Source organism: Canis aureus, chromosome 12, assembly GCF_053574225.1.
Source record: "Canis aureus isolate CA01 chromosome 12, VMU_Caureus_v.1.0, whole genome shotgun sequence".
Classification (NCBI taxonomy): domain Eukaryota; kingdom Metazoa; phylum Chordata; class Mammalia; order Carnivora; family Canidae; genus Canis; species Canis aureus.
Genome location: NC_135622.1, coordinates 7936772 through 7953230, shown reverse-complemented (window position 1 = coordinate 7953230; position 16459 = coordinate 7936772). Strand labels below are relative to the sequence as shown.

General features: G+C 39.4%; 1 protein-coding gene and 1 pseudogene across 3 annotated transcripts in view; both read right to left on the bottom strand.

Annotated features, from left to right (window-relative positions):
- The window catches only part of LOC144280514 (regenerating islet-derived protein 4-like), a 45963-nt gene that overhangs the window by 29349 nt on the left and 155 nt on the right, over positions 1-16459 (bottom strand). The window lies entirely within an intron of this gene.
- LOC144280512 (disintegrin and metalloproteinase domain-containing protein 30-like) lies at positions 14121-16457 on the bottom strand (annotated as a pseudogene).

Sequence of the window (16459 nt, the reverse complement as noted above, 5' to 3'; positions counted from 1 at the left end):
TTTAAAATAATCTCAATGATTGCCATTTTCTTCATATGAGGGATGATGAGATAGATTTAGAAAATCCAAAAGAAAATATCCTAAAAACACCAACTACAACAGGCAGTTTTCTGAGAATACTACTCTACATACAGTAACTCAGCTAAAACCAACTATGCTTGAAGCACATTCTTTTAAATGATACTCTTTTATGTTAGTAGTTAATCAAAGGTACTGATTGTGTGGCTGTCCTACTAATCTATTTTGGTCTTTAAGTGCTATGTAATATGATTTTCCCTTGCATTTTCATTAGCAAATAACTTCTTTTCCCTAGAATCCTACATCATTTATCTGAGCACTGAACCTCAGAACGGCCTATGCTATCAAGAAAGTCCAGTAATTCTCCGAATACAACTGTCTGTCCCAGCAGCTTCACGCATAGGGAGAATATAGAAGGGCCTTACTTTCCACCACCATTGGCTACAAAGACCTCACCGCTGTATCCTGATGACTCCAGGGGACTTCAGACAAAACAGTGAAACCAAGCCAAAGTGGCTGAAGTGATGCTCCTGGCCATGGACCCTGAAGGTCCCTCATATAGCTTTGTTTATAGTAAGTCACCTGTGATATAGCTTTTGGGAGTGTGAATTCAGCAAGATCTTGATATTTATATGTCCTTTGTGAGGCTGAAGGTCACTACAAATGCCTCCCCTTGCCAATGGTAAAAAGAATTAGGCAGGGGCCTCATTCCCTTCTCTTTGGGGCTCCACATCTTCTTTGCCTGCACTAGTGGCAACTTAAATGTTCATTCCCCTATGTTCAAGGACTTGTGGGAAATGTGTGTATCTTCCTTTGTTGTGTGATGCAAAGAGTGTGTAGGTCTTGTTCCAAAAGTGTTTTTCCTTCCACACAGAGGCCCCTTGCTCTTCAGTTGGGCATGGAGCCTTTCTTCTCCTGTCCTATGTGTACATGTGCCTCCTCCTGTCTCTCACTGTGGATCCATTCTTGGCTTTTTCACTCTTCCTAGTCTATCACATCTCAGGAAATTCTCTCTGTCATATAAAGTGTCTTAGGCCAAATGTCCAGCCCATGGTCAACCCTACGGTAGGGGACCATTTCTATAAGTTCTATTACGAAGGAAAGCCCCCTAGAACAGTCCCTGTATCATCATGGTCATAGGTTTACATTGAACCCAGATTTTCCATTTTCCAAGTTCTAAATCCAAGGAAGACTAATCAGATAAGATAAGGAATACAAATATTGAGAAAGAAGGTAGTTTGCTGACTTTCATTTTGTCTCGGAGAGGTGACTATCATATGGAATGGGTATTTGATAGGAATTACTTGTGGCCCTAGGAAAGTGCAAAGTAGAATGGGTATCTCATAATATAGGAATGAGTGCATTATGACCATAATTTTATAGCATTATATACATAATTTAACATTTATTAGATGGCTTCCTCTTTTTAGATTGTTCATGTACAGTGAAAGACTTTTGTCCATTAGAGCATAGTACTTCTTATTCAGATAATTTAACTTAAAAGCACCTGAATCTGCTGTGCCTGAAATCTAGATCTACCCAACTGTACAACAATATGTGTCATTATAGTAGGAAGAGTCTGGGTTGCTGATTCAGAGATTGCTACTTGTTACTTTGTTACTAGTGAGCTTATTGCTACTTTCTGAACAAGCTGTGGGACCTCATTGGCCAGGTTTCTCAACATGAGACCTCAGTGTCCACATCTATAGCTTATAGTAGTCAGACTAGGTTATCTTGAAGGAGCTTTCAACTAACCTCAACAAATGTTTATTAAGTTCTTTTTTTTGTCAGTGGACCTATGCGAATTCTTAGGGATATATTCAGGACGAAAGGAGATATATCCTTGCCTTTTTAGGGCTTTCAGTCTACTAGAGAAGCAAAACATTATCCTGATATGACCCAGTTTTTCCTCCAAGCTTACTATGTAGTAATAAAAATAAGGCTGAAATCTTTCTTTTGATTCCACTTTTGTTTTTTATTAAAATTCCCTGTGTGATGTGAACATATTCATATTGAAAATATTCCATTACACAGAAATACTGGAATAGCAAAGAAAAAGAAATTTAGTCATGTTGCCTCCTGTTCCAAAAAATTCAGAGTATTGAGCTGTCCATTAGCAAGCTTTGGTGCTCATCTTTGAAGTCTCTCTTCTATACATTTATGTGGCAAATTTTCTTTTCTGGAGATATCTGGTCCATGAGTAAATAGGAATTGATTTATACTTTACGAATGCTTGCATGAATTGCCTTCTCATTAGTCTCTGTAAATCTTTCATGGTGTGTCACCTATCCAAGTAGATGTGCCTGAGATGTGCTACCATTTAGTGTGCCTGAAAATCACCTGAAGGTGATTGGTCACATGCAGGTTGTTGGGCCCCACTACCCAGACTCTGATTCAAGTAGGTTTGTGATAAGGCCCAAGACTTTGCATGTGTAACAAGTTTCCAAGTGATGTTGATGAGGGTCTTCTGAGGACCACAGTTTGTGTACCACTGATGTACCCATCAGCTCCATTCCTTTAAACAGTAGCAAGGTATTCAATTTCATGGAAGTACCAGTTTTGTTATCAAGTCATGAATATTTAGATTGTTTCCCCTTCTCCCTCCCCTTCTTTTTTTTTTTTTTCTCCTGAAAAAAGGCTGTGGTGGGGCACCTGAGTGGCTCAGTTGGTTAAATGTCTGCCTTTAGCTCAGGTCATGATTCCAGGGTTCTGGGCTCAAGCACTGCATCAGGCTCTCTTCTCAGTAGGAAATCTGCTTCTCTTTCTCCCTCTGTGCACTCACTCTCTCAAATAAATAAAATCTTTAAAAAAAGAAAAAATGCTATGAGGATTGCTCTCATTACCTCATCTTTATGCACATGGGTGATATACACACAGGCATTAGTTCCTAGAAGTGTGGTTCACTTTTGTCTTAGTGAATGTCAAGACATAAATTTCCACTTAACACGAGATTGCTGAGAGCCATGCCTTGTAGCACACTATCATAGTTCGTTCACTTTCACTGATGTCTAGTGTTCCATTGCAAGAATATAACAAATTTATTCTTCCGCTCTCTCACTGGTGAGAAAGCTGCATGATTTCCAGGTTGTTTTGTACTATGAACTATCCATGCCTCCTGATAAATATTCTGGGTGTGGAATAGCTTAGGAAAAGGGTATATAAATAGTTGAGAATAAGATGTGATCTGTTCTCTCAGTTACTATATTTGAGACCACTTTATTACACTGCCTTAGTCTTTATTGCCAACAATAGACTGTTCAGTGTATTTTTTTCAAATATTATGTGTTTCAACATCACTCTTTGTCTAATGCGTTTTGTTCTTGTTTACTCCAAAGATGCTCTTCATAGTCTACTAAATTCTTTGGAACTGTTTCTGGACTTTCATTCTGGTCTATTGATTTTTTAGTATTTTATTCCACAGGAAGATTAAATTTAATTATCATTGCTTTAAAATGTTTTCATGGTATTGAATGAGTTTACATATGCAGAGGTACTTAGAATATTTTTGTACTGAAGTGCTAAATAAGTGTTAACTATTATCTTAATTATCTTGTAAACAATATACGATGATCTAGGCACCCTCAAACCTTTTCAGATATTTCAGAGCTAATACAATTTATTTGTTTTCTTATGCATTTGAAAAATCAACTTATCTTGTTCTAAGTTATAGGAAATCTTGTGGATGTATCTATTGAAATAACAATAACTAGATATGAATCTTTGAGGCAGAACAGAGATTTGGATAATGTTATGTCTCTCTTTCTAATAATAGAGTGTGCTTTCCCTCTATTCAAGTATTTTTCCCTGTGTAACTTGTCATAAATTACTCTTCCAGTAGATCTTGCACTGCATTTACTATGTTTTTCTTTAGGCATTTATATTTGTTGGTATTAAGTGGAGTCTGTAGGGGAGGAAAAAGTGTTTTTCCTTCAATCCATCTTACATTCATTGCCCAGGACTCTGCAAATTAGATGGATAAAGACAGATTGAATTAACATGTGCATTGAGCATACACGTGGGAGTGCTCAGTGATCAGTAACTTAGAGGGGTGGTTAGAACTCTGGCTAATACAAGATCTTAACAAAAGAATGATATTTTTGTAGAGAAATGGCAAGACAAAGGACTTAAATGTCTCAAGATGGTAAATTGTGAAAAGATACATGTATGGCAGAGGAGTAATGGAAGATAAGGGCCAGTTAGTAAAGTCTGTAATGTGGATTCCTGGGTGCTGATAAGGGTCTCAGAGTGGTCTCTGTTGGTTAACATCTTACATTCCTGGTAGAGGGGAGGAGGGACACCTTTACAAAATGATGTCCTGCTTTTACGCAAATGGAGAATGGGCGGGGAGCCTTTCTTTTTTTTTTTTTTAAAGCAATTTATTTATTTATTTGAGAGAGAGAGAGGTGGAGGGGCAGAGGGAGTGGGGGAAAGAGAATCTTAGACTCCACACTGAGTGCAGAGCCCTACAGGCTTGATCTCACGACCTTGAGATCAGAGCCCGAGCCAAATCCAAGAGTCTGATGCAACTGGCTGTGCCAGTCAGGTGCCCTGAACTTTTCTTTTATCTGTTTCTTCTCAATTGCCTTCAGCTCAAAATAATTTTTATGCCTTAGTGGCATACTTTGGGGTGGCATCTTCTGCTACTCTTCTTGTCTTTTTTCCTTCACATCTTACAAGTGGTTCTTGTATGTATATAATAATAGTAGGAATAATAATAATAATATTAGTAATACCAAAAACATAGTGAGATTTACTATACACAAGCCATAGAACCCATCCTAGCTACATTAATTATAAAAGAATGTATTCAAGGGATATTCATACTTTACAAAGTCTCTAGGAAAGCCAGAAATCTCATTTGCATGATACATAGTGAGAGGGGGAAAAAAAAAAAAAACAGGAACCAGGAGAAAAGCCTGAACATATTACAGCGGTTATCTCATGGACTCCACACGGCTTCTGACTCACGCCACTTAGCACCTTTGCTGCCAGGGAATAGATTCTAGAAGCTCTGTGAGAACACCTCCTCTGTATCCAAGAAATTCCAATTCCCTCCATGCCACTTCTGGTTCTCATTGCCCACTTCCACATATGAGTTCCTTGCATGTGGGTTTATTCTTTGCAGAGTCCAGGCCAATCTGGAACACTCACCTCTCTGCAATGGAGTCTGGGAAATATCATTGATAACATTTCATTCTCTGCAATATTGCAATGTGTGGCAAAAGGAGGGAAAGCTCTCTGTCACAGTCGGTAGTAGTATTATTTATCCACTATTTTTTTTTTTAAGAGAGTGCAAGCAATGGTGGGTGAGCAGAGGGAGAGGGATAAAGAGAGGGAGAGAGAATCTTAAGCAGGCCTCAGGCCGAGCTCCATACTGGGCTTGATCTCATAACCCTGAAATCATGACCTAACCCAAAATCAAGTTGGCCACTTAACCGATGGACCCACCCAGGTGCCCCTATTATTATCCACTTTTCATAAGAATTTGTTTCTCTTCCAATTTATTAATTATTGAAGTATATTAATACATCTTCTAATATTTACTCATCCTTACATTTCTTAGAACAAAGATAACTTATTTATGGTGATTCTTTCTGGTAATATATTGCATATATTGCTTTCTTTGACTTGGAGATACATTATATAGGATAATGCCTTCATAGCCAAAATGACATTTATCTGTTGAAGTTTTTAATGAATCAATATTGATATATTGATTAAATATATCAATATTTAGTATTGACTAAAGTCCATAGTTTTCCTTAGGGGTCAGTCTTTGTGTTATATAGGTGTATGGATTTTGATAAATGCATAATGTCAGGTTCTCCCATTATAGTATCATACAGAATAGTTAACTTGCATTAAAAATCTCCTGTGCTCCACCTATTCTTCCCTCTCTCCTTACCCCTGAACCTCTGACATTCATGACTGGATCCTATGGTAAGAGTGTGTTTAGTTTGTAAGAAACTACCAAACTGTCTTCCAAAGGGGCTGCACCATTTTGCATTCCCACCAAACAATGAATGAGAGTTCCTTGTAGCAGAGTATGCTGGTTATCAATCTATTGCTTCTTAGCTCTGAAATCATCCTAACTGCCAACTCTGTGAAAACGGATATGGGATCATTAAATAAGTTTGCTTTTCTGAGGCACTATGTTAAACTTTATCAGTAGAGGGTGCTGGAGAGTGCTGGAGAGATTTTGTAGGAGTAAGAGGTTTTCCTTCCTGGTTCCAGGGACTCCCTGGTCAGGTTCCCCCTGCAATGGAAGTAGCTTCCCAAGTCCCAGGCTCCTGAGTGCAGGCAGCTCCTCCATCACCCAGCATCTGCAGTGTATGGCAGCCAGAGGCACCCTGCAACCATAGTAATGCCAGGCAGTTCCTTTACCTGGGTGGTTTTAGAGCAGAATGTATTAGATCCCCCCAGTGAGGTGCTGTTTGAACAACTTTCCTCAGTGCCCTAGAGTGTCTCAGTGAGACACCATACTCTGAAAAGCTTCCCCAGTACCTTATGAGGAGAAGAAAGAGAAGACAAAAAGATTATTTTTGCTAAAACTTACCAGATTTAAGGAGATACATAGATCTACAAACCTGAAAAATCCAAGGAACCCCAAAAGGATAAACCTAAAGAAAACCACACTGAGGGGATCCCTGGGTGCCTCAGCAGTTTAGTACCTGCCTTTGGCCCAGGGTGTGATCCTGGAGTCCCGGGATTGTGTCCTACATTGGGGTCCCTGCATGGAGCCTGCTTCTCCCTCTGCCTGTGTCTCTGCCTCTCTCTCTCTCTCTCTCTCTGTCTCTCATGAATAAATAAATAAAATCCTTAAAGAAAAAAAAAAAAGAAAAACACACTGAGACATATTATAATGCAAATGTTGAATGTGAAAGACAGGAGGGAATCTTGAAATCAGCAAGAGGAAAGAAAAATGTCATGTACCAAAGATCCTCAAAGGGATGATCAGTGGATAACCAAGCAGTGTATGGAGGCCAGAGGCAGGGGAATGAGATATTTAAAATGCTGACAGAAAAGCTGTACTTAGAATTCTATATATAGCAAAAGAGTCCTTCAGTAATTTCCCATATAAACATAGGCTAAGAAAGTTCATGCTACCAGCCTTGCCCAACAAGAAATGATGAAGGAAGTTCTTCAGGTTGAACTAAAACAACACTAGCAATAACTCAAAGTCATATAATAATATAAAGATCCCCAGAAATGGAAACATGTGAACATACATACAAACCTACTTCTGCAATTTTGGTTTGTAATATCCATTTTAATTTACTATAGGATCAAAAAGACAATGCATAAAAAGTTATTATAAATCTAGGACAATGAATACAAAATATATAAAGATGCAATTTGTGACAACAATAACATAATGTTTATGGGTCTAAGCTGTAAAGGAACAGAGTTTTGATAAGTGACTGATGCTAAGTTGATATCACTTTCAATAGATTGTTAGAGTTTTACGATGTTATATGTAATCTTCTTAACAATTACAAAGAAACTATCCCTGGAATATTTACAAAAGGAAATGAGAAAATAATCCGAACTACAAAAAAACAACTAAACATGAAGTAAAGCAATAATGGGGGAAATAAACAAAAAAGCTGTAAGACATACAGAAAACAAATCATAAAATGCCAGAAATAAATCCTGCCCTATTAGTAACTAATTTAAATGCAAATGATGTAAACTCCCCAATCAAAAGACATCGACTGGCAGATTGCATTAAAAAGAAAGAATCTAAATTTCTACTGCCTGTAAAAGACTCAGTTTAGCTCTAAGGATACATATAGGCTGAAAGTGATAGAGAAAAATGGTCCATGCAAACAGTAACCAAAAGAGAGCAGAGGTGGCTATATTAATATCAGAAAAATATCACTCCTAACTATGCTCCTCCTCACGGGAACAACTAAACATTCTTTCATGGACAAGACACCAGCAAGAGAATCTTAGTACATGAGGGTGAGGTTGCACTGCAGAGACCACAGCAGACTACATTAGGATGGTAAGAGCTATGGCTCCATGCTGACTGAATTTCCCCTCCCCAGACTGCTGCAGCATCATATGGACAGGTCTCCTCTGAGCCTGTGGTTCCTGCAGTAGGAAAAGAGAGCCCACCGGGGACATCCAGTCCCCCTACCATTTTGGGTCACTTCATGAGAGTCCTTACTCAGGTCTTGCTTTATGGGGATTGCAGGGGAATCTTTAGGGCTCGACCACTAGGAATCTGATAGTGACAGAGTGGAGGGAGGGGCTTGCAGTAATCAGCACTGGGATCTTGGCAGTTCAAATTCCTGTCTGCAGAGTCCAAGTAGTGTTCCCAACCACTGGCTTTGCTCACCTGCAAAACCAAGTCAGTGGTGCAGTCTGATCAGGGAAATCATTGGAGTGCAGATCAGCTTGATTCAGGTCCTTAAATGAGGTGTTTCACCAAACTTGGAGCCTGGTCTGCCTCTACCAAGACAGGGGAGCTGTCACAGCCCCCACCTGCTACTGAGTATGGCTTCTGACCCCCTCTGACCAGCAGGGCTGGAGTGAACATGTGGAAGCTACATAGCTCAGTCTTTCTCAGGCTGAGAGGTGGGCATTCAGGAGTGATCACTCCCAGAACAAATCCAGGATGGGCCATAGAATGTTCCCCTACTACGCGTTGGCAAAGTGAGTGAATTTATTCCTCCACCTGCTAGTGAGTATAGCTCTTGGCCTTCTAGACAGAGAGCTTGGAGTGGGCTCTCCCGCCCTACCCAAGCATGGGAACTGAGTCATAGCCCCACCTGCTGAGTGAGGCCCCCGGTCTGCCTAGCCAGAGACGCTAGCAGGAATGCCTGGAGGCTGGATAATCCAGTAAACTCAAGTGAAGAGTTGGGCAGGCAGAGCTGGTAGTGCTCAGAGCAAAACCAGTGGCCCTTTTTGACCAGGGAACCTGTGGCAAAGATTGGCTTGAGTCAAGACTACAAAGAAAGAAAGAGCCTTGGTGGTCTTATAGGTGGTTTTCCTGCTGCACCTGGGCAGGGAAATTGATTCATAGCCCCACTCACTGCTGAATACAGCTTCATCCTACCTGACCACGGAACCTAACCAGAATGCACAGAAAGCTGTGTAGCCCATCCAAGAGTGCTGCTTATAGTGACACTTGAACAGAGAACACAGCTCCTGGGTTCCCCCATTTGCTAAGAAAAATCAGTGACTTCACCTAGCCAGGGAATCAGTTCATACACTTGCCTGATTTGGGTACTCAAATAAGCTATGTAAGCCCTGGATCCCATTCTGCTTCCTCACCAGAGCTGAGAAGCTAATTCATAGACCCATCTGCTACTGAGTATAGTCCCCATTCCCAGCCATCTAGTAAGCCTGACCAGAGAATCTGGGCAATCATGGAGTCCCTCCTTTAGCCTTCCTGTGGCAGGGAATCAAGGAACAGCCTTATCTATATGGTCTCAGCCAGCAGTGCATCCCTCCAACCTGACATCAGAGCCGGGGCATTAGCTTTGTCCCAAAACAGACCCTGACAACAGGCCCCAAGGATGTTACCAGTCAACATGTCTGAATATCTAAAGTAAGCTGACTGGTAAGGAACTATCTCTGCCAAACAAACTTGTAAAGTCCAGAAAAGGAGATCACTTACTCAAATTAACAAATACCAACATAGGGACTGAAGGATCACACACCAAAAAAAATCAGGTGAATATGACACCACCAAAGGAATCTGATAAAACTCCAATACCCAACCCTACAGAAATGGAGCTCTATGAACTGTAAGTCAAAGAATTCAGAATAATCTTCTTAAAGACGTTTAGTCAACTACAAGAACACAGAGACAGACAATTTGATAAAATGAGAAATGCAATCCATGAACAAAATGAGAACTTCAACAAGGAAATAGAAATCATCTTTTCAAAAAATCCACAACTCTAGGAAGTCTAGGGCTGAAAAATACAATGACAACTGAAGAATTCAATAGAAAGTTTCAAAAGTAGAATCAATTCATAAGCACAGAGGAAGACAGTACTCTTCATGAGGCCACATTATAATCATTGTTCATATTTTCTTTGGAGAACTTTGAGATAGGAGAAATTATCAAGACTGACATGCTCCTAAAGTTACTACAACTACACAAAAACATCTGCTCAGCTCTTGAGCAGGGAGGGAGGATGGAGCTTATATGCTCTTCATCTTGTGTCAAACAGAACTTGTCTTTAAAATTGGCATGGTACTTTTGAAAACAAGATGTAAAGGGTTCTTTAATTTATGGTTTCAAGCTGATTATGGATATTTCTCTCTCCGTATTTTGTACATTTCTATATTCAAAATCTAGACTGACATTTTCCAATTTTGATTTCATTAAAATGTAGTACAGTGACCAAGACTAAGTAACAATGGCTATATATGCTCTACTTCCTGAAACAACTAAAAAAGCAGATAAAAATACATGAAATGAACCTTTTCAATTTACTGTACATCAGGCCAAGGAAGATAGTCATCCCTGAGTCCTACTAATGTCACAAATGTACTATGTTAAGAGATTTTTCAAGCCAGTCACAGGAAGGAAAACTGAAGAGGAGCCCAGTTTTGTTGAGGAGACTAAACTGAGAGTTTAGCGGGATGAAAGTAGATACAATTGATAAGACAGAGTCCCAGAAGGAGAGATTTCCAAAAAACAAACAAAAAATCATGAAAAATTTCAGAGGAATTACTTCTAATAAATACTCAGCAGAACACTGAAAACTACCCAAAAGTCAAGATAGAAGAGGATTAAAAGAAACAGTGCCTGCTACTCACAAGAGCTGAGGATAGGCCTATTCCCCAAAACCAGAATACCTGGAAAGGTAGCTAGAAATAATTAGCAGTAGAGTGAGCACTGTTCTGGACACTTAACAAATAATTAAATCAAGACCTGAAACGATCATACTATTTCTAAGTAACTTACCTTCGTCATTGAACAGAGCTCAAAACTTATGGCAGATAAAACTATTCAGCAACCAACAAAGTAAATATGCCATTCAAATATTACTTGATGTTTGCAAAAGGAGGAAAATAGAGCCAATAATCAGGATACAAATCAATCACTTGAAACTAAGTTGATAGAGATGTTAGAGAAGGGCATTAAAACTGTTACTATAACTATATTCCATAAGTTCAAAAAGTTAATAGGAAAATGTAGGTATAAAAAAACCCAAATCCAACTTATCTTAAAACAAAAAAACTTACTACCTTAAAAAAAAAAACCATAAAAGATGTAGTCACACAAACAAAAGCTGGAATACTTCATTACCAGTAGATCTGCACTTTGGGAATTTAAGGATAATCTTTGAGCAGAAGGAAAATAATACCAGATGTATATCTGGATCTACACAAAAGAAGTGCCCAAGAAATGCTAAATAAATGGGCATACATATTCCCTTACTATTATTTAAATCTTGTTAAAGATGATGAAACATTTAAATAATAATAAGATAACTTATTGTGGGCTTTATGGCATTTGTAAAAATAAAATGCATACAACAATAGCATAAAATCCAGAAGGGGAACTATGGAAGTGTATTACTCTAAGTTTCTTGTCGTGTGTATAAAGTGGCATAACATTACTAGAAGGTAGATTGTGACAAATTAAGGATATATACTACAAACCTTAATACAACCATTAAGATAATGAAGAGTTATGGCTAGTAGCCAAAGGAGATAAAATGAAATTATAAAAAAAAAAATACTAGCTTAATTCAAAAGAAAGAAGGAAAAAAGGAACGAACCAAAAACTAATAGCCTATGAACAGACTCAAACTTAGCTCTTTCAATAATTACATTAAATGCTAATTAAAAGGCAGAAATTGTCAGACTTGATTTTAAGAACTACTCAACTACATATTGCCTATAAGAAACATGCTATAAATATGGAGATACTAATATAGTCAAATAAGAGAATGGAAAAAGGTGTGTATGCTATATGAATAGTAGTCAAAGGAGGTTGTAGTAACAGTATTAATATCAGCTATAATAGACTTCAGAGTAAGACATATTACAAAAATCAGATAGCTATTTCCTATTTATAAATAAATCAATTCATCAAGAAGACAATAAGAATCCCACAAGTTTCTGCACCTGACGGCAGCTCCAAAACACATGATGCAAACTCATAGAACTGCAAGGAGAAATAGACAAATTCATATTAAGAACGAGTAGACCAAATACAGTAAGGATAGAGTAGACTTAACACTATCAACAAAAACAAAAACAAAAACAAAACAAAACAAAACAAAAAACACTATCAACCGACTTTACCTGATTAACATTTATAGAGTACTCTACCCAGCAATAGCACAGTCTTCTCAAGAACCCACATATATAACACTTCTTGTAATATCAATACTTATTAGGTGTGTCTTGAGCAGATTATTTCACCTTATCATGCTTTAATTTCTCTATTGGAAAGGGGTAAATAATAACATATACCCAACAGAGTTATTTGCAGGAGTCAGGATACATAAATACACATGAGGCATTTAGAAAACTGTCTGGCATGGAGTGAACTCTCCACACAGTAGCCATCACTGTCAGTATTCCAGATACAACTAAATGTCCTTGCATTCTCAGGTGATGGCCAGGCTTGATAAATGTCAGAATTATGATCATCACAAAGTCAGGGTTTTCTTGTTCTCCTTTGACTAAAAATAGTCCCCAAATAATCCAAGGGAAACACTCTTTACTATGAGCCTCCCACAACTTCTTCAATTAGAAGAACAACATGGCTGAGAAAAAAGGAGACCAGGGTGAGGATAGTGATCCTGCAGTGATGCTTGGGGAGGGAGGAGCATGGGAACGAGGTGACACAACAGCAGGAAGGATTGGCCTAGAGCAAGACCATGAACTCATGGGCTGACACAGGTCTGGGAAGGATGAGATCCTCCCTGGGCATGAAATGTGGGCACTGATTTCCTCCAAAGCTGCCACTTAGTCCTTCCCTCCTCCCACACTCAGCATCGGGCAAAGAGGTAAGAATATTAGGAGACAGATATGGGGGTACATGGTGGAAGGCATTCCTCACTCTCTGCTCTACTTAGGGGTGCAGCAAACCTATCAAACCTATGGCCATGTGTCCCTCAGTACACATTCACAAAAGACCTACTCCTGCAAACAAAAGCCCAAAGCACAGAACTTTGTTAAAAGTCTTGTCCACGGGACACTGCCAGGGTGTGTCATCATTTACAGACTGTGGTGAAATGCAAGAGTTGTGGCAGATTAGTGTCCTTCCTCCAACAACTGAGATTTCCCCAAATACCTGTCAGAGACCACACATCTACAGAGCTGAAGTGATCCATAAAATGACCACATCAGGGGGAAAGGTTTACCTGAGGAACACTCCTTATAATGTATGGATTTCTTTTTTTTTTTTTTTTTTTTTTTAATGTATGGATTTCTATTTATAAGAGTGGTGGTCAACATTCATCAGTCAACAGGGACCCTAGCACAGAGTTCTCACTGATCACAACAGGGAGGCAGAGAGGAAGGCAGATAAGCACTTTGTTTTCTGGGATTCTGAGCCACAGGACTCTAGTGTGAAAACCAATGTAATTCTGTAAAACAATATGCAGAGCTTTAGTGTTCAGAAAAGTTGTTGGGCCATTCTTTTCAGGATATCCAAAACTTGATCACAAATGAAGGAGCAAGTGAGTATTGAAAAAGCAAAATGCACTCATTTGTTTCCCAAACAAGAATATCATTTATTTGCCAATCCAACCTTGAAGGAAAGTTACATTAAAAAAAAAAAAAAAAAGAATTGGAATAAGAACAAAGTGCCATTTGGGTAAATGCTAAGCTTGTTCAATATATGATTCTGTGTTATAAAATGACTGTGGATCGCCTGATTACTCATTTGGGTTCTTGGTATTTTTTTGCCTTATATTATTTATTTTTAGAGTTAACTGGTGGTGTTTATTTCTGTTTGGATTGCATATACTGTCTTATCATTCTCTCGAAAAACACAACAAACACTGAAATGACTAAGAAAATAAGGCGTACTAACATAATGGACACGACCTGTACTGGTGTAGGCACCTCCTCTTTCTGCTTCCTCGCAGGCCCACTGTCAATGCTTCCTCCATACCGTACCTCCTCATAGAATGGAGGGGCCCAGCCAAACATGCAGTGGCAGTTTTTTTTTTTTTTATCGTTTCAAATGCCTCGGTGGTTGCATTTTTTAGGAAAACAGTTAAAATCCAAGACTGAGTGGTTCACACAAGTTCTGTTAATACATAGTCCGTTATAACCACAGCGGGTACCATCATTTATTACACCTATGTCAGGTATTCCCATGGGTATCATGGCTTTGTGGTAGCCTACCCCCCAGCACATGAGATTTTCCTCTTGCAGATGAGTAGAGATGCTCTGGCAGATCAGGGATGGTGTTGACATTTATACACTGCAGCCTGCCACACATTGCATTTGCCTTGGTACAAGCTTTATAGTACAAGCTTTATGGGAACTGTGAACTGCAATTTCACAGTTCCCATATTGATCACCCATTAAATTAATTGCGTGATAGCACTGATCAGGAGCCTTCCTGGCATCAGCTCCAAAAATGTTTTGGCACTGCACATATCTGGAACAGCACTTCTTTTTTCTTTTCTTTTCTTTTCTTTTCTTTTCTTTTCTTTTCTTTTCTTTTCTTTTCTTTTCTTTTCTTTTCTTTTCTTTTTCTTTCTTTTCTTTCTTTCTTTCTTTCTTTCTTTCTTTCTTTCTTTCTTTCTTTCTTTCTTTTTTTGGCACCGCTCTCTTAAACAAAGGGTGTTATGCTTGCAAGGGGTTTCATCAAGCTTATAACTGTCATCTGGGAAGAAATTTGAGATTCCATTGCAGTACTCTGCAAGGTCACATTCATTATCTTCCTCTCGACACATGTTCCCAAGTGGACGAAAGTAGCAGTTACGACAGCAAAGCCTAGTGCTACAATTGGCACCTTGCATGAGTTTACAACCCATGTGGCAACAGTTGTCTTTTTTACACTCCTCCCTTGATCCACAATCACATTCTTCATTCCCTTCCTCAATTTTATTTCCACATGTCTCCAACACATAACCCAATCCTAGGATATTATCCAGAGTGCTGCTGAATTTACGTGATCAAAAAACTCTGAATAACTACAATTACTAAACCTGCTACTCCTAGTGCCCATGATACAAGTTCGCCTAGCCCTACATTGACAAAATTCTGTATCATGTTTCATTCCTACACCATGGCCCAGTGCATGAGCAGATAATCTCTGACAGCAAGGATATTTAGATTTATAAAACTACTTAGAGATCCACTGTGGTTTTTTGAACATGCACCTCAGGCATATGACTATCCAGTAACATGAAGAATAGACTTTGAAATATACAAATGTGCCCAATCTCCTGGAATCTGAGCAGAAAGGCACGTGGTGTAATATTTTACAAATGCTTTTAGAATATCTCGTACATCCATTTTGGTAATAGTTATTCCGTACTCATGTGTGCATATCTCAATACTTCTTAGATGTAGCCTCATACCGGTCTCTTTAAAAGAAGGTGTCCATAATCCCAGTCAAAAGAATGGCACCATATATGACTTAAGTAACATTGGATTCTGAAAACAAATATCTACTTGATCAAAGACCAGGGCCACTCCCAAGTACTTTTGATGCTTATGAGAAATAGAAAAGTCATTACGCCTAGCCATATTCTCATTCTGGGCTATCTGTTTTTCTAGTTCATCATTAGTTAAGCCACAGGTATGATTCTGAAATTTGTCCTCTTCCTTCAGGAGATATATGACATGTTCAAAGCTAGAAGAGCCCTTGAGGGGCTCGATTTGGTAATGTTCCTCATCAATTTTCAATATGCCTCGAAGACTCCCCATGCATGTACTTAAAGTAGCCTCTGAATCCGGAGTTCCTTCAACCGAGCCTACGTAGTTGCAGTCCCTGGGTATGTAAGGATGATCCTCCAGGAGTTTCTCCTGTTCCGGCGAAGATTCAGATCTTCAGGGTAATAGAAGATTACGGGGTAATAGAAACCTCTTGGGCCACAGGTGAAGGACATACTTCTTGCCTTTGACCTGCAGGAGGTAGGACACTTGCTCCACAGCACCCTGCTGACCTCCCCGGAAGCTCAGCTTCTTGGGAATGATGATTTCATACGACTCAAATCCCCACTCAGGGTGAAAAATCATATCCTCGCCAAGAGCACCCACCAGGAGCGCCACGAGGACTAGCGTGGGGAGCGAAGGGCCTTGGGGGAGTAAGGTCCTTCCTGACCTCATGGCCCCAGATCTCGGTCCTAGCAGGTCAGTCCCTGCAACTGGCCTGCGAGTCAGGGTCCAGGGGCGGCCTCTAGAGAAGTGGGAGCGCAAAGTGCGGAGCTGCCAAAGCAGGGTTTGCAGGAAACCCCAGCCTCCCAAGGCTCGGTCTAGTTGACATTCCCAGAAC